Source organism: Colletes gigas, unplaced genomic scaffold (assembly GCF_013123115.1).
Source record: "Colletes gigas isolate AHSC1104 unplaced genomic scaffold, ASM1312311v1 Colletes_gigas_Sc00026, whole genome shotgun sequence".
Taxonomy (NCBI): domain Eukaryota; kingdom Metazoa; phylum Arthropoda; class Insecta; order Hymenoptera; family Colletidae; genus Colletes; species Colletes gigas.
Window position 1 is genome coordinate 2,283,071 of NW_025106655.1, and position 17,535 is coordinate 2,300,605.

Consider the following 17,535-nt stretch of genomic DNA (forward strand, 5'->3'; position numbering starts at 1 on the left):
CTGCTGACGCGGTGAATTGATTTCGATAATATCGTCCGATTAATTGCTCGGTCGCGGCAATGGGTTATCGACGCAGTATACCGCGAACAGTGAATTTCACTCCATTATTCTGCGACTCCATGGCCCAGCGTTCACGGATATCCATTCAGCTTGATCCACAATGAGTCAGATTTCCAAAAACGTGGTCAAATTTTGCACGGTCAATTTATTAATATCCTGAACACGATCATAATTAATCACTGACAAATGTGATCCATTAGGCATGTAAAATAATAGTACCCAATTTTAATCTATAAACGTGAATTGTTCAAACAGAAACCGTCACTGCGGTCTTAAATAGTAAAACGTTATTACGAACGAGAAACTAATTCGATCAAATATTATTAGAGATCGAATGAATCGTATTACCTTACCCCAATTTCAATATTGTAAAGTTCCCCACAAACTAATCAAATCTAATTCAACTCAAACACGAACGTTTACGCTTCTATTGCTCGGTTCAAATCTTCTATCGAAATAGTGTTGGAAGCACGAGGAAGGATCGAAATTTGGAATCACAAAAGTCTATTCGACAAGCTCGAATTTGAAATTCCACTACCAAGAATGTTCCGGAGACTCTGTCGTCGATACAGCAATTACGGGACCAGGGGCTTAACGTTTACAAGGACCGTTAGTTGCTTGCACACGTATGCCGCCGCGAACGGATCCGATAATTAATTTAGCGCCGTTAATCGTCCACGGTCTATCGAGCGTCGAATACGGAGGTGCTTTAAAACGCGTCGATTAATGTAGCCGTATTATTACGCGTGCAGGAGCAATACGCGGGATGTCTCGTGCAGCTTTATGGCTACAAACGTTAGCAATATTCTAATTACAAAGGGTAAAAATGATCTATTCGAGGCAAGAAACAGCGACCAAAAAGATATTCAAAGAAATCAAATAACGTTACGTGCGGCAACATGACGTCATTGAGACGACAGAAAAATCATCAGAAAAAGAAATCATTTCTTTCACATGGACACCTTGCTAAGTGGGCTACTCTAGCAGAGGGTTTGAATTCCTAAAATTCGATTCAGAGCATGATATGAAAAAAAAATATTCCAATTTTGCTCCTTTGCCGGTGATTCGAGCCCATTTCTGTCCTGATCACCGAGACTCCACAGTAACAGGATGAAGAGGGCTCGTCCAACCTGCTCATTGCACTCCATCGAGCGAAAATTAATTGGAACACGCCGGTGGTTCGTGCTCGGCTCGAAATTTGTCGAACGTTTAAAACGAGGAGGCGCGGTGCGTCGAATTATCGAATTGTCCGATCGGGATTGCAACAATTGTCGCTGCAAACAACCTGCCCCCGCGGACCAGTGTTTCGAGTGTCGCGCGCTCCCGCGTATTTATCGCGAGTATTTATTTCTGCACGGGACGTGTTTGTCGTTCCTATTGCAGCTGTGATTAAATATTGCTCGTTTCCGACAATGCACAATTTTACGCGATTCAGCCGATCAGATAAATGCGAAATCGTATAATGGCGGTGATTTTGCGTGCGGCTAGGCTTAACCAGCCGTACTCTTCCAATAGCACTTGTACTTTTTGTCGAGGTATCGAAACGATGTTCTTTTACTTTCCGTCCGTCAAAGCCAATTATGCTCTTTCTCACACGACAACGTAACGAAATCATATTTAATTTTATACCGTATATTTTACATTTGTACACCCACTCTCCCAGATTATCGTTTCCAAAGATCAGCACATCGAGCCGTCGTAGCGAACCGGTTTTAATTGAAATTGGGGTAAACTCGGTGGTAAGATCAGTGCCAACTTCTCAGACAGATTAGAAAATCGAAGGGAGGCGTCTTCAAACGGTCTAGTTCAACAATGCCGACGCTTCCACGGCCGATTAAATAGAGCGGACTGCTCGGTGCGATTGTTGGAGAAACTTTCGGAGGCACGTGCAAGTTCGGGTCACTTCCGACCGCTTCTATTTGTAGGATACGTTAACCGTGGCGCCCGGAATCGCAAGGAAGAGAATCGTAGCGGAACGTTCCTCCGTGCAAGTTCACCGAGTTACCGGGTCAGGAGAGTTCGTAAAAAACGCTTAACCTTCTCAGCGTTGAGCAGTGCTAGACCAGCAACTTCTCGCGTTTTAGTTCGTGCAACGCTTTGACGTCTCACGGGACCGAGAGTCGCGTGGAAATTCCGGGGTGACGCCTGAACCGTAAAACTTTATGTACCGCGTGCACTTCTTTCGTGTACTTTGAAATTCAAATTATGAATTGAAGACCACTCGGATAACGGGACCATGCGCTCCCCAACACTTCATTACTCGTGGCGCGTTATACTTCCTCGGGACCCAAGACGAAACGAAATTTGGACGCTCCATCCGAAGAAACGGCGAATAAAATTGTTTTGCTCGAACTCGTTTTATCGAAACAAAACAAATAATTCGAACGTAACTAGTTACTTGAATTCTCTTGCTCAAGAGAATTTCTACTATATTCGTTTTGATTATTTCCACATTCAGAGATTCTGTTGTCCACTAACAATTTATTGTAAACAATATAACAAACGATTCGCAACGTATGATTGCCTTCGTACCGATCCAAAACTGTCTAAGAAATTTCGACGAGATACAAAGGTGGATGAATTCGTGTGCGTGTGGCTTAATACCAGTCCTTCAAGTTTTTATGATCGTGGCATTAAGAACCTGGCAATTTGCTGGCAAAGGAATATAGTAGTTAGCGGAAATTACAGTGAAAAGTAAACCTTTATTAGTTTGCAAAATATTTGTCCAGTAATATAAAAAAAAAGAGTTACTCTGGTATTAAGAAAAACGGTGCATTCTTGAAATCCGATTTGTGTAAACATGTTGCAATTGGTAAGATCGAGTTCTGTAATTGCATATATTTATACCCGTCGCGTGACATCTTGTTCCCCGCAAGATAAATAAATAAATTCAAGTACGACCTTCCGACGCGTACAATTTTACCCCATTTTATGCACGTACGGCACACTGCGAATCTGGGTGACACTCATCCAGCAAGTATGTTGAACCCGAACGCGTCTCCCCTTCCATATTTCTCGGTTTACTTTTCACTGGATTCCGCCAAGGTCAGCCGACCGGAGAACAAGCACCGTGCTTTCATCGATTCAACGCAGCTCAACCGTGTATCGTTAACTGAATTGCAATGCTTTTGTTTCGACAATATCCACCATTAACCGATCCTCGATGTTCATATAGATCATTTCGGTATAGATCTTTAACCCCAAAGTAACCGCACAAACGTTTATAGTACACCACGACGGTACGATATAGATTGGTTATTATTTATCCAAGTGGCATAGATAAGGGAAATTGTATTTATTTGTTATTATAATAATGCTTCTGCAAACCATAGCTTTTAATTCTTTTTATACAGGTTATCCCGCAGAGTGTGGTATTATCGAGCTGAGGGTAAATTCTACATGACAAAACAAGTCGAAAATGAAAAATACAATTTTTTAAAATAACGTTTTGTTTTGGAGATAATCGAATTTAGAAATATGTCGGATACGCGAACTAACGAAGAATACGAGTTGCTCTGGTATGTCTGTCCACTACCCACTGTTTCTACTTACGTCGACGTCCAAGTCCTACTCTACTGCACGCGTACGCAATGAATTTTTAATTGCTGCTTAATATGGATTCGTATAATAAACAGGTTTTAAATTCATTATCCAAATTGCGTCTTGATAAATTGGTAAACTGTTCCAGTAATGTCAACTTCGTAGCAGAAACGGAGCCAGAAGATCCGCGATATCGAGGCATAGCAAGGTAGTCGACGCGGGAGGCATTTTCTACTCTTATTCCGAGTCATCGTAGTTTACTAAATATCAACGTTTAAAGATCTTCCCGTGGCAAAAAGTTAGACGGATCTGAAATTTCTCTCCGTTTTTCTGCTCGTCCTTCTCACGCTCGTCGCTTCTCTCCGCCATGTATTAACCCGGTAGCCTACTTCCTGGCGCCAATAGCCGCGGGGCTTTCGAAAATACTTTGCGTACCTATTCGCCGTTCTCTGGCTACACTGGCTCGCGAGAAGCCCTATTCACGCTTTCAAAGGTCCAGTTAACTTATCGCAAGGCGAATGCCAAAACAGAAGAATCCAAGAACTTGTGTACGAAGCGAGTCGCGAAAGAGGACTCGCGAAAAATGGGAGTTTCATCCCTGGAAGCGAAACCCAATGGCACTTTGGAAGCTCGATTTCGATGTATCGCGCGATTCGAGACTCACGGTTGTTTAGTTGTACATCGAAATGATTCATATTTTATCGTTTAAACATTTTAGTTTGTTCCCTCTCGAAAATAATTTCAATTCACAATCAAATAATTCAAATTTGTTAGAGAGTAATTTCTCATGGAAATATAAACGGAAAATGTAGAATAAAATTTTGTCTCAATTAACGAGAAACATACATTACGCGTTTGAACGCGATAATGTAAGGCCTCTAAAGTCACCCCATTCTATAACTTTTTATTATCGCAGTTGTATAATAGAGGGTACGGCTCGGTGATAAAACCAAAAGGAGTATTTATAAAAACGGTAATGGTAACGGGATACGAAATTAAATATAGCAGCATACGTACAACTCAATCCCACTGGTTCGATAAGAAAACGAAACAACGGAATTGAACATTAGCCAAAGTACCGTTCCTTGAATTCTGAAATTACAGAACCCGTGTTGTTGTTCCATGGAACTGTAATAAAATAATTTCCCAACGCGAAATATGAAATATCATTTTTTAATGGCAACACATTAATACGTCTATTCGTGGAACAGCGAGAAGAATGGATGCAACTAAAAAAAAAAACACGATTAGTTAAATTACGAAAAATGTGGTTTATGTCCGATAATACTGTGAATAGTTGAACGATAGATTAAATATAATATAGATCGTGGAATGTTATAGAGTATTCCAGAGAGAATCTTTCCCATACCAGTCCGATACTTGCGATCTAAATCAAAGGTAGCATAATTTATCCGCCTTTGTGTAGCCGTCCTACGAGTAAATAACAATAGAGAATACTCACCACCTCGGCAACGTTGCCGGAACCGTCCCTCATGCCATCTCTGTCGGCGCGTCCCCCTGGAAAACAAAGAAAGAAAAAATCATTTATTACGGTTACGCGATCAACGAGGAACTCGCGTAAGTCGTTTCCGTAATCCGTGTCGTAAAATTTCAACGACGATGCACGGAACGGACGGACGCACGCGTTTCACGGGCGTGTTTCGCGTCTACTCGATCGCCGGGGATTCAGGCCAATCGTTTCACTCGAGTGAACAACAAATGCGATAGACGGAAGTGCCGAGGGAGCTAACTGGAAACGGAAAACGACGAACTGGTCGCGCGTACTCGACCGAGCGCGAGTATCATTCACCATTTTCCCCCACTTTTCACGGATACCATCGACCGATTTCCACGTTCGCGGGATCCGACGACGACCGGTACAATTAACGCGGACGCGAGAAACACGTTCCCGATAGGAGGTGTCAATGACTGCCTAGGCATATTTCCCGCCGTTGAATTATTCAGAGACATCGGTGTCTAGCTAGCTAGTAAAAGTTTCGCAACGGAGAATGGTTGCGCAACCGTTGTGAGAAAACACGTGAATGAGCGTCTAGAACAGGAGTCGGTGAAATTATTTCGAGAACGTTCATCGTTTCGATAAACAATCAGGCATTTATTAACCCTTTCATGGTGAACGGGACGCGTATGCCCCATTCAAATATTCGAACCGTTGCGTCGGTGACATACCGGATCATCCCATTCGAAATACATATTCTCAACACGTGTGTTTCACTCGAGTATTCCTACTATGCTTCACGTGGCAAATTGCATTTTTTTTCGTCCTGCTGTTATTGCATACTTTTATATTTAGTTCTGTTTTCGTGAATGTTAGCGTAACAGATGTCATTGTAATACATTCTTGAGATATCAGAGATCATACGTAAATTATTGCCAGTACTTTTGAAACACTTTAACACGTTGGAAACCTTAACTAGACTTAAAAGATCCAGAGTGTTCTCGGCGTTAATGGAAAACAAGAGTATGCCCGTAGGGTTACGTTCTACATTTCAACTCCGTCACGTATGCTCGGTTAAAAAAGGTCGAGTCTCTGGACAATATTGTCGTATGTTTATCTGCTAGAGATGGAAAAGTAAGAAAAGTCGAGAAACGTATCTAACAAAATACCATTTCGTAATAGTTTTAATTGTTTCGTTTAATTATTGTTAAGACACGTTATACTAACGATAATTCTTGCGCATCACTGCGTCGAGTGGATTCATAACTGATGAAATAAGAGTAAATTTAGCTTGTGTGTGTATCGTCATCGTGTGAGATGCCGCGCGAACGACGCGCGAAATAATCGATAAAACAATGGACGGTTGAAATCGACGATGGGTTTTTTGTTTCGGGAGCACGCCGTACGAGAGTTCTATTCTGTAAGCCAGTGGGCTATGTTCGGTGGTTTTATAAAGGAAAGAAATGTCCTATGTTAAATAAATAAAACACCAATCGGGAGACGACATTGCATCATTATTTCAACATGGTAGCAGGTCCGTGGTTCATTGAGTAAGTGAGGATATGGGAACACGTGGCAGCGGTTCGAAAAGTGATATAAAAGGTAAGGAGAGGTCAGGTGAAGTGATCAAAAACTCAGTGAAACAGGAAGAAAGTGGAAAACGATTTGTGGATATCGTAAAGAAAATTATAACGTTGAATAAAGTGAATAAAGCTTCTGAAGAAAACGAACAAAAGAGAGGAGTCAATATGGCGGACGAGTTCAAGATGACGCTACCAATTTTCGATGGAAAAGACTACAGCACGTGGAAGAAGAGAATTACAATATTTTTGAGGATGAAGAAGTGTGAGAAAGTTATTGAACGAGAGAGATCCGGAACGGATAATGAAGCCGCATGGAATGATACAGATTTGAAAGCGATGAACTATATATATAGTGCCTTGTCAAATAGACAAATGGAATTTATAAATGATGAAACAACAAGTTATGGAATAATTAAGAAATTAGATAAACTATATCTGCGTGAATCAACCTCACTACAGATATGTGTGAGAAATAAATTAGATAAAATTAGATTAAGAGATTATACAGAAACAAGGAATTTTACAGTGAGTTTGAAAAATTAATAATTGAACTAAAGAATGCAGGCGCTACAGTGACTGAAAAAGAAAAATTAAACTACATGTTGAGAACGCTGCCAAGTTCATTAAGTCATATTGGAGATTTAGTCGATGTATTACCCGAAGGAGATAGAACTGTGGATTACGTAATTAATAAAATTAAACTATGCGAAGACAGAGAAAAAGAGGAAAATCAAAATTCAAGAAATAAAGGTGTGAATTCAAATGTATTCAAAAGTGAGATGAAAAAGGACAGAACGTGTTATAAATGCGGAAAACCAGGGCATTTTCAGTACGAGTGCATGAGTCAGGGCAGCGCTGGAAATTACTGGAGATACTCGAGGGGAGGTGGACAGCAGCAAGCGCGAGGAGGCGCACGCCATTACCACCAACAGCAGCGAGACGGCTACAGCCAGGGCAGAGGCAGCGGAAACATCGGAGGTCGTGGCGCAGGACAACGGGGACGAGGCGGTCAACAACGGCAAGATCGTCAGAGCGCAGACCAAGGAAGGATGACCTTCGCAACTGAGGTAGAAAATAGAGTAGGCTGCAATGTCGTGGTGAATAATTGCGAAAATAAATTAGAATGGGTCTTAGATAGCGGATGTTCGGATCATATTATAAATGAAGATAAATATTTTGTAAAGGTTAGTAAATTAAGTAATCCGATAAGTGTGAAAGTTGGAGATGGTCGTACAGTAAAAGCAACTAGTGTAGGAGATATTATAGCTAAGTTTGTGACAAATTATAATGAAACGGAAATAGAATTAAAAGACGTTTTTTTTGTAAAAGAAATGGATAGAAATTTAATGAGTTTTGGAAAAATCGCAGATAAGGCCAAAATTGTTTCAATAGGAAATACCTCAAAGATTTACACGAGAGAGAATAATTTGATAGCAGTCGCGAATAAGGTGAATAATTTGTACAAGATAAATACCGTTTTTGAAAGTAAACAAAACTATGTGACCGAAAATGTAAAGAATGGTATGACGTTGAAGGAAAAATATCATAGGATGTTAGGACATCTAAATTTTAAGTATTTGGACATCTTGAGTCGGAATAAGTTAGTCAAAGGACTACCGAGTAATTTAGAGAGCGAGTATTTGAAGTGTGGTACGTGTGTACAAAGTAAAATGACTAATACGAGGTTTGAAAATAATAGACAGAGAGCAAGGAATATAGGAGAAATTATTCATGCAGATGTAAATGGACCCCATAGGATAATTGGATTTAGGGGGGAGAAATATTTCTTAATTTTAATAGATGATTATAGTAAAGCTGCAAAAGTATACCCAATTAAAGAAAAAAGTGAAGTTTATGATTGTTTTGTCACGTATGTGAATCAATTAGAAAATTTAATTGGAAATAGAATTAAGCGATTAAGATGCGATAACGGAAGAGAATTTTTAAATAAAGATATGTATAATTTTGCTAAAGAAAAGGGAATTTTTATTGAGCCGTGTCCTCCGTATGTTCACGAATTGAACGGAACGGCGGAACGATACAATAGGTCGGTAATGGATACCGCGCGATGTTTATTATCTGATGCGAGAATAAATGGCAGATTTTGGCCGGAGGTAATTAAAACAGCTGTTTATTTAAAGAATAGAACCTTGGCAAATACAATTGAGAAAAAGACTCCGTATGAAATTATGATGGGAGAAAGACCCGATATTAGTAACTTGAAATTATATGGGAGTAGAGTTTTTGTAAGAGTCCCGGAAGTTAAAAGGGAAAGTAAGTGGGATAGAAAAGCAGAGTTAGGGGTATTGGTCGGATACGAAGAAGTAGGTTATAGAGTCTTAATGAATAATAAAGTAATTATAGCTAAACATGTTGATATTGTTGAAGAAGATGTAAATTTAGTTGGATTTAGAGATAACGAGGAAATTAATGGAAATGAGTTAAGTGAAAATGAGATTAATCAGGGATGCAAAAACGATGTTGAGGAAAATGAAGATAACGATTCGGATGAAGAGGAAATGAATGAAAGTAACGAGCATGTGAATAATGTACCAAGTGCTAGCGATAAAAATGTAACATTACCTAGAAGGTCAGAGAGGAAGAAAGGTCTTGTAAACAGGTATGGAAATCCGATAACGAATTGTATTTATGTAAATTACGTAAGCGTAGATAATCCGGAAAACTATAATGAGGTGATAAATAGTAGTGATAGTGAGAAATGGCGAGATGCGATGAATAGAGAAATTGAATGTTTAAATAAGAACGATACATGGAAATTAGTTGGAAAACCGAAAGAGGGAAAAGTATTAGATTTAAAATGGGTCTACACAAAGAAGTCTGAGGATAAATTCAAAGCTAGAATTGTGGTAAGAGGGTTTCAACAAAAGGAAATACTTGAGGACATTTATTCACCTGTTGCGAGAACACAGACGTTGAAAATATTATTAACTTATTGCGTACAGAACGGTTTACGGATAGATCAAATGGATGTAGAAGCAGCATTCCTAAATGGAAAAATTAAATCCGAAGTATATGTAAAACAACCTCAAGGGTACGATGATAATACGGGAAGAGTATGTAAACTTATTAAGTCTTTGTACGGACTGCGCGAAAGTCCACGAGCGTGGTACGAATGTTTAGATGAGTATTTGACAGGATTGGGATTTAAACGTAGTGAAATTGACTACTGTTTATATTACATGGAAAATAATAACGAGAAAATTTATTTGATAATTTTCGTAGATGATTTATTAATTTGTGGTAGAAATAAAAAATTAATAGAATTTATTAAGAAGAAGTTAGCTGTAAGATTCCGAATGAAAGATATGGGCCAGATAAGAACTTATTTAGGAATAAATATTGACTATGAGTGCGGGAAAAATTCTATGACATTAGACCAAGAAAAGTATATAGAGTCATTGGCGAGAAAATATGAAATCGAGGAAGCTAAGTTGTATGCTACTCCAATGGAACAAAATCTGAAATGTGAACCTGCTTTATCAGTGTCAAATGATATTAAATATAGAAACTTAATTGGGGCATTGTTGTATATAAGTTCGAGTACTAGACCGGATATTTGCTATTGTGTGAATTACCTAAGTAGATTCCAGAATTGCTATGACCAAAGTCATTATAAGTATGCATTAAGAATAGTGAAATATCTATATTACACTAAAAACTTAAAATTAAAATTTGAACGAGATGTAAATTCTGATGTATTAGAGTGTTGTGTGGATGCCGATTGGGCAGGAGATATTACTGATAGAAAATCTACGACAGGATATGTTATAAGAATGTATGGTAATACTATATTCTGGAAATCAAAAAAACAAAACATTGTAACGAAGTCGTCAACAGAAGCAGAATATGTAGCGTTGTCTGTATGTGTGAGTGAGACCAAATTAATTAGAGATTTATTGAGAGAATTTAGAATTGAATTTAAAGATCCGATCCGAATCTATGAGGATAATGCTGGTGCAATAAGTATAAGTAGATATGGAAACTTAACGAAAAACTCTAAGTATATAGAAACGCACTATCATTTTGTTAACGAGAATTACGTGAAAGGAGTAATTGATGTAATTAAAATAGAGTCAGAAGAAAATCCAGCAGATATCTTTACGAAGTCGTTAGGACGAATTAAATTCGAAAAATTTAGAAAGAGTCTAAAGTTGTGTTAAAATATAAGAAATTTAAGTCGAAAATTGTGAACTGTAGGAAAGCTAAATTTAAGGAGGCGTGATGAAATAAGAGTAAATTTAGCTTGTGTGTGTATCGTCATCGTGTGAGATGCCGCGCGAACGACGCGCGAAATAATCGATAAAACAATGGACGGTTGAAATCGACGATGGGTTTTTTGTTTCGGGAGCACGCCGTACGAGAGTTCTATTCTGTAAGCCAGTGGGCTATGTTCGGTGGTTTTATAAAGGAAAGAAATGTCCTATGTTAAATAAATAAAACACCAATCGGGAGACGACATTGCATCATTATTTCAACAATAACGTTGTCTTAGAGTACAAGGTAACTCTGCAGCATCGTAGCGAACAGAACGAGGATTAAGTCGCGACGACGAAACTGTTCAATTAGCGAGACTACGAGTGCAACGACCATCGGCTACACGTGGAAACGGCGAGCTGGCGCACGGTTAAAATTCACCGAGACCGGCTGTTAATTAATGGAAAATTGATCTCGGGCTGCGGAAATTAGTTCGGTGCATGCGGCGTGGCCAACAGAACCGCGTAACGTTCACGAAGATTTAATTAGGGGGTCGTTGATTCTTGTCCGAGCGCTTATTTTTCTGCTCGTGACGCTGAAAGGAACTTCGACGACAAAGCTCTAACGTGTTATCCACCTGAAGCGAACTTTCGCGACTTCGTTGCAATAATCAACGGAAGATGAACCTTTCAGCCCCGAGAACTTTTCGTACCAAACGTAATTTATCCCAGACACCATTAACTCCGACGGAACCGCGCGCGATACGGTCAATGGCGTGATCGTAGCAAAACTTTGATCTCGTAAGGAGACACGCCCGATTGTGACGATCAACTTTTAGTAAACTTTGATAGAGGCTAGCGATAATGCTTGAAATACTGAAGATAACGATATATGGCTCTAGGCATAGGCGGTTACCAATTTAGCACAGTGAGTCTCCATTACTGTATCGGTACGAACAATCGTGTTACGGTGTCGACAACATCGTTGGATCTAAATTATTTTTTTTTAAACAACTTTTAAAACAATGACGACAAACGTGACGTAGATTCTAACGTATTTTATCGTATCTTTTTAATCGTTAATTACGATTTACGGAAACAGTGGGTTTTTCTAAAACGATCGATTCAACCAGCAGACTTGAAGAATACTTGTAAGAACCATTGCAGGTGAGAGCGTCGGAGAAGTTCTTGAGGGTCAATTTCGTGTTTTCGTTTTTTTGATCTGAACAAGTGGTCTCTCCTCGAAGCTTAAGCGAATCGCACGGGCTAATCGTCGTAATTTCGTGGGTACGTTCCCTTCCTAACGTTCCTGCGGTATTTCGGACGGAAAAGAGTTATTACCGCTCTGAAACGTACAGGACTGTCAAGCAAAGTATACGACAGGTTGAATAAATGGTGCCCGCCGCAGGAGCGCCACGAAATTAACGACTTCCACAATTTCCAGTACGGAATGAGACTAATTACGCGAGTAAGTAGACGTACGACGCAAAATATTAGACTTTCGTTCAAAATCCAGACCTCTACTCATCTTATCTTGAACGATTAATCAAACACATATTACGAGTGATTTTCGGTAAAAGTAAGTGGTCCGCGACACGATAGGAAAACGCAAATTGGCCCAAAGACAAATCTGAACCATCGAGGTGTACTTCGCAACGATTATTTTCCCTCATAGCGCTTATTATATTCCAGGAACCGTTGATTCTTGAACCACGCAAACACGGTTGAATGCACAATAGCGAAGACTGGTATTGTGCGGACAACACACGCGATGTATACAATTCAAGAATATTAGCCCCTGTCATCGTGGAAGATCGATCGTATGGTATTGATAAGTGCTGCAAGAAACATCTTTTGTTCCGCTTCGTGGGAAGCTCGCGAAGTCGTAGAAAATTCCATTCAGCGCCAACAGAGTTTTCCAAACAACGCATTTTCATAGGTAAGGAAATTCGGAGTAATATTGCTATATATGGGGAATACGAGCGGTATTGTTGAAATTGCTGAAACTGCTGTGTATCGAAAGGAATACAGCGAACGTAAAGAAGTTAAGGTAAAAATCTGCTACTTTTACCGATCGTAAGGTAGAGTTAGTATTGCTCGGACATAAATTAGATTCAAACATAATACCGTCGAAGTAATAAAACCGCCATGTAAGCCTTTTAACAGCGGCAATAACAATGATTAACATCTTATCCGTTACTCTAGGTTCAGGGAACTCTATGAAAAATCAGGCTCTATAAAAGTGGCCTGATTGTGGGTTGGTGGACTCACAATCGGGGCAATGTTTGAAATCCGAGTGCAGGTCTACCAAATGTTTACAATATGTAAACAAGAATGTACCCCTGTTACTTCTGTTTAGTTTGGTGGATGAATCGAATTACGTCCATATTAGCTCGAGTTCCGAAGGAGCAGATGAAATGCGCGCGAAACGCCGTTGAGATAGATTCAAATTTTGCACAATCTACACGTCGCGCTGGCTCGCGGCTAAATGCGACCGCCCTTTGGTTTTTGATGCCAATGGTATTCGATTTGAAAGTTAAATCGAGCTTACCGGTGTCACCGGTACCGGGAAGAGGATTTTAATTGAAATTTTGCCGAAGCCACGGGAGAGCACAGGTACGCGCGGCAACGAAAGAGGTAGACAGAGAGGATATAAAAGAAGAAAAAAGGGCCAACGGTTGTATAGCGCATGCGCGTGTCCCACGAGAGCCAAGATCGTGTGTTTTAAAAACACGCAAGAGGCGACGAGTGGGATTTCAAGGTTAGGCGGACCGAGACGCTCGAGGTTAAACAGCGAACGAACGAACTTTTCTTTTGTCGTGAAACGCAAATTCGAAAAAGTCACGTAAAAAAAGAAGCAAAACATAGATACGCGATCAATTTGCGTGGCTTAATGCTCATTTATCTAAAATATCACCGTCCACCGCGCTCCCATTCGTCAAATTCGATGGACATTATCGCTAAAATACTACTCTATGATCTTGCAGCGTTATGATTCTATGAATATATGTTATATTTATGTATCTAGGGCTCGCACAATGGTACTCCATTTCATAATTTAAATGGGTGGCGCAGATAAGAAGCGACGGTATTCGATCGCCGGTTACCGTTGCAATAAATATCGAGGGTGAAATCAAATACAGCTTATCGAGTTTGTACGATAAGCCGTTCCGGAAATCCAAACAACAACGATAACGAAAAAAATATAGATTCGGATATTAGCCAACGAGAAATAGGCGCGAGTCGGGTCGATCTATCGCAGATAAAGCTCGCTATCGTCCAGTAAAAGGCAACGACCGACAACAGCGACGCGAGTATTCACCTTTTTTATAAACCGGCAAAATTTTGGCGATTCTCGAGTCGCCCGTGTAATCCAGTTCTCGGCGATCGCGTGCGGTTCTTCTTCGGTGTCCTCTTGTCTGGATATTTCGTTTCGTTTGCACTTAATCGCGGTGTCGCAGTTTACTGCTTGCCCACTGCCCCCCTCTCCGATCCTTTCTTTCTCTTCTGCACGATCCTAACCTCACCCCGCACCGGCACAACTACGACACACTGTGGCACGACCACACTCCACCAGCACGAACGGAGCACCGTAGTAGGCGCACCTCCAAAGAGAGATCAGAAAATCACCGCGGCAACTATATTCCTCGTCTTCTTTTCCCTCCTTCTTCCTTTTCTCGCTTCCAGTTGCGACGATCCAGAAACTTTTCCCGAGTATCGGCCGCTTTCCGGTACTCGGTTTCGCGGCGACTTATCTTTGGCAAAGAATCTACGCGCCACACGCATATGTCACTCGACCAACAGGGAAGGGGGGCATACGTTCCAAAAAGGAACTGCACGCGGCGAAGTCGCTCTTTCCTCTTTCTTTCCCTGTCTTTCTTACACGCTCCGGTTCCTTACCCTCTCCTTTTCGCGCCGCGTTCTACCTGTCAGCAATGTGATAGCCGTTGTTGCAGCGTTGCCGGGTCAGGATGACTTTCCTGCAGCGTGATCGAATTTTCCGTCGACGTACAAACGAGCGTGCACCGAGCGATCCTGGCCGCGAAAGAGCCGGTAACGTGGCCCCCCGTAGAACCCTCCTTTCTCGGATCTCATGCGTGCCCCCTGTGTAGGTTAGGTGTCCCGCGTTCGACTGTTGATAAAAAACAGCGGAACCGGTGGGACGTTGTTCACCAGCGTGCGATCGCCGGTCGTCGCATCGGCATTATTTCGAACGTGGATCGCGGGTTTGGGTATCGACTCACTCGCGGTTTCGCGACATCGCCCTCTCCCCCCGCCGTCGGATCTGTCTCTCTCGCACTGTCGGGTTATAACGGACAGAAGCAGGCGGACGACTTTTTAAAAATGCCACGCACCGACCAATCACGAACACGCGCACGGAACGCAGACGGTACGAGAAGATAGAAGAGGAGAGAAAGAAGCGGAGCCGCTATACACGCACGCGTTGCCGCCGCTCGCTCGTACACGCTACGTACCACAGGTATATACACACAAGCCACTCGGAGGGAGGCGAGAGAGAAAGAGAGAGAAGGAGTGAGCGCGCGCGCACACACGACGCGATCTCCTAACCGATGTCGATCTTCCCTGCCGTTTTCCAGCGATCACGCGCGACGCGATCGAAGCATCGGCGACCGCGACTCTGACGACGCCCGCGCACGTCACTCGAACAGGAGAACGAACTCCGACGCGTAGCAAACGGCCGGAAGGAGCTGGACGCAACTTATTTCGTGGAATGTCCGGCGCGAGTTGCGTGGCCAACCGTCCGTCCGTGCGGCTAAGGTAAGTTGAACTGAGCAGCAGCGCGCCTACGGTGAACGAGATTAAAGTCCCGTACCGGCAGAACCGCGATATCGGCCAATCAGCGGGCGGTTTTGCGCGACTCGACCAATCGCCGTGCCCGCTCACCTGGCGAACGGTTAGCCCAGGTGCAGCCGCTAAGGCGCCATTGCCTGGCGTTGGCACGTTACCTGCCCGACTCTTGGAGGGGGCACCGTGGACGAAAGACGGAGTGGGGGCACCGGTACGCGACAGAGAAAGCCTAACTTTCGTCCAGGTAAGGGAACGAAGAGAAAAGACTACGGCGAGAGGCGAATTGCAGTAAGACTTTCGGTGATAAGCCGAACCCCGAACGTTCGTTTTCACGAAATTTTCGCGATCGACTTTTACGCCAGAACACGCGGCGTGATCCAGAAAGAATCGCACGGGTTGTTGATCGCACGGATACCGGCTAGAACGCGGATAATCGAGTTCGAAGTCTCTCATCGTTTCTCGATGGGTACGTTTACACTGCTGCAACAACGCGCGCAGCGTGCACCGTTGTTTTGGTATCCAGTATCCACTCCGCTGCAACGAGCGGCGCGGAGAACACTGGAGCGATCGAGACGAAAACAAGCGGCATTCGACTGCAATTATTCGTAATTTGCGGTAACACGATAGATCGATTGCAACAGGAATTATTTCTTCCGATGCATTCACGCGCGCGCGCATCGATGATTCGATTCGTTTAACGAACACAAGATTATCTTCGTTCGATGTACTCGAAAAGGATTTGGTATAATGCATTGTTATACTGTTTTTGGATTACGTATACGAAGCTGAAGTTCTTTCGGAAGAAAGACTTGTTTCGGAGATCCTGTTAACGTTGTATGTTCGAAACTTTCATCGTCTACGCACAGTGTCTCATTAAAATGAAACCCTTTCAAGGGTTTCAAGTTCATTCTGTAGCAGAATGTCTCAGCATTGTAAACGTACCCAATCACGACGACGAGCGCAATAGCGAGTGTATCGTGCCTCCGGAGACACGTTACGCGAGAAACTCCGCCGGTGATATACATAGGCAACCGGGACGGGGGAGGGAGAGGGACGGCTGTTATCTAAATTACTCTATTTTCTCGAGGGACGCTCGCGATGGATTTTTTTTTTCGATCGCTTGGAACGTAGGTATCGAATCAAGGTGGGTGTTCCTGCTGTTTCACACAGACACTGACCCCTTTTTCCCTCCGCGTTCTTCCGTTCCCATCTTCTCCCTCCGGCCTTTCTCTCTCTCTCCCTTGTACTCTGTATTCCTTCTCCCTGTCCGCGTCGAAGAAATAAGCAGTTCAGCAATCCAGGGCACCGTGGTACCCCTAAACACGAGTCATATTTAATTTCGAGATATCCATCTTTCGATTAGGACAACGAGACGAAGCGTACATGGAAACTGGGTGCCGTCGAGCCGGGGACGAGAGCCAGGGTCATTAGGGAGGCACGGTTGCTCGAAAATCGAATACACCTCTTATATTTATTGCCGTAGTTATTGCACCTCACGCGCGTCGTGTATATTGCACCCCTGTCGTCGTACCCGTGCGTCATAAACGTTTATTTATCAAGCCCTGGGTTAAGTCGGGGACAATCTGCTTTACGACGAAAATAATATTCAACGCGCGCCCAGGGAACGACGATTTTAACGGTAATAGTAATCCTCGAAAATCGGTAACGATATAAAGGAAAATGGATGTGTAGCGTTTCTTACCAAATTTTCAGGCGGTAGACGATTGCTTTCTTATTCAAATGGCTGATACGAATCGTTTATTACGAAAGTGGCGTAAGATCATTTATCTACGTTTCGAGATACAAAAGTATTTGCAATTCAATCGACTAGAGAATATTGATAAGCGTTAATTGGCTAGATAATACAATTGTG

The 17,535-nt window shown here is 42.2% G+C and overlaps 1 protein-coding gene across 1 annotated transcript in view; it reads right to left on the bottom strand.

Moving 5' to 3' along the window:
* LOC122401657 (probable serine/threonine-protein kinase yakA) overlaps positions 1-14,358 on the bottom strand; it is a 154,744-nt gene extending 140,386 nt beyond the window's left edge. Inside the window, exons 1-2 of the mRNA XM_043403921.1 lie at positions 14,176-14,358; positions 5,063-5,118 (exon numbers count right to left, since the gene is read on the bottom strand). The gene's annotated coding sequence lies outside the window, so the exon portion shown is untranslated. The remainder of the gene's footprint in view (positions 1-5,062; positions 5,119-14,175) is intronic.
* Positions 14,359-17,535: the final 3,177 nt, after the last annotated feature.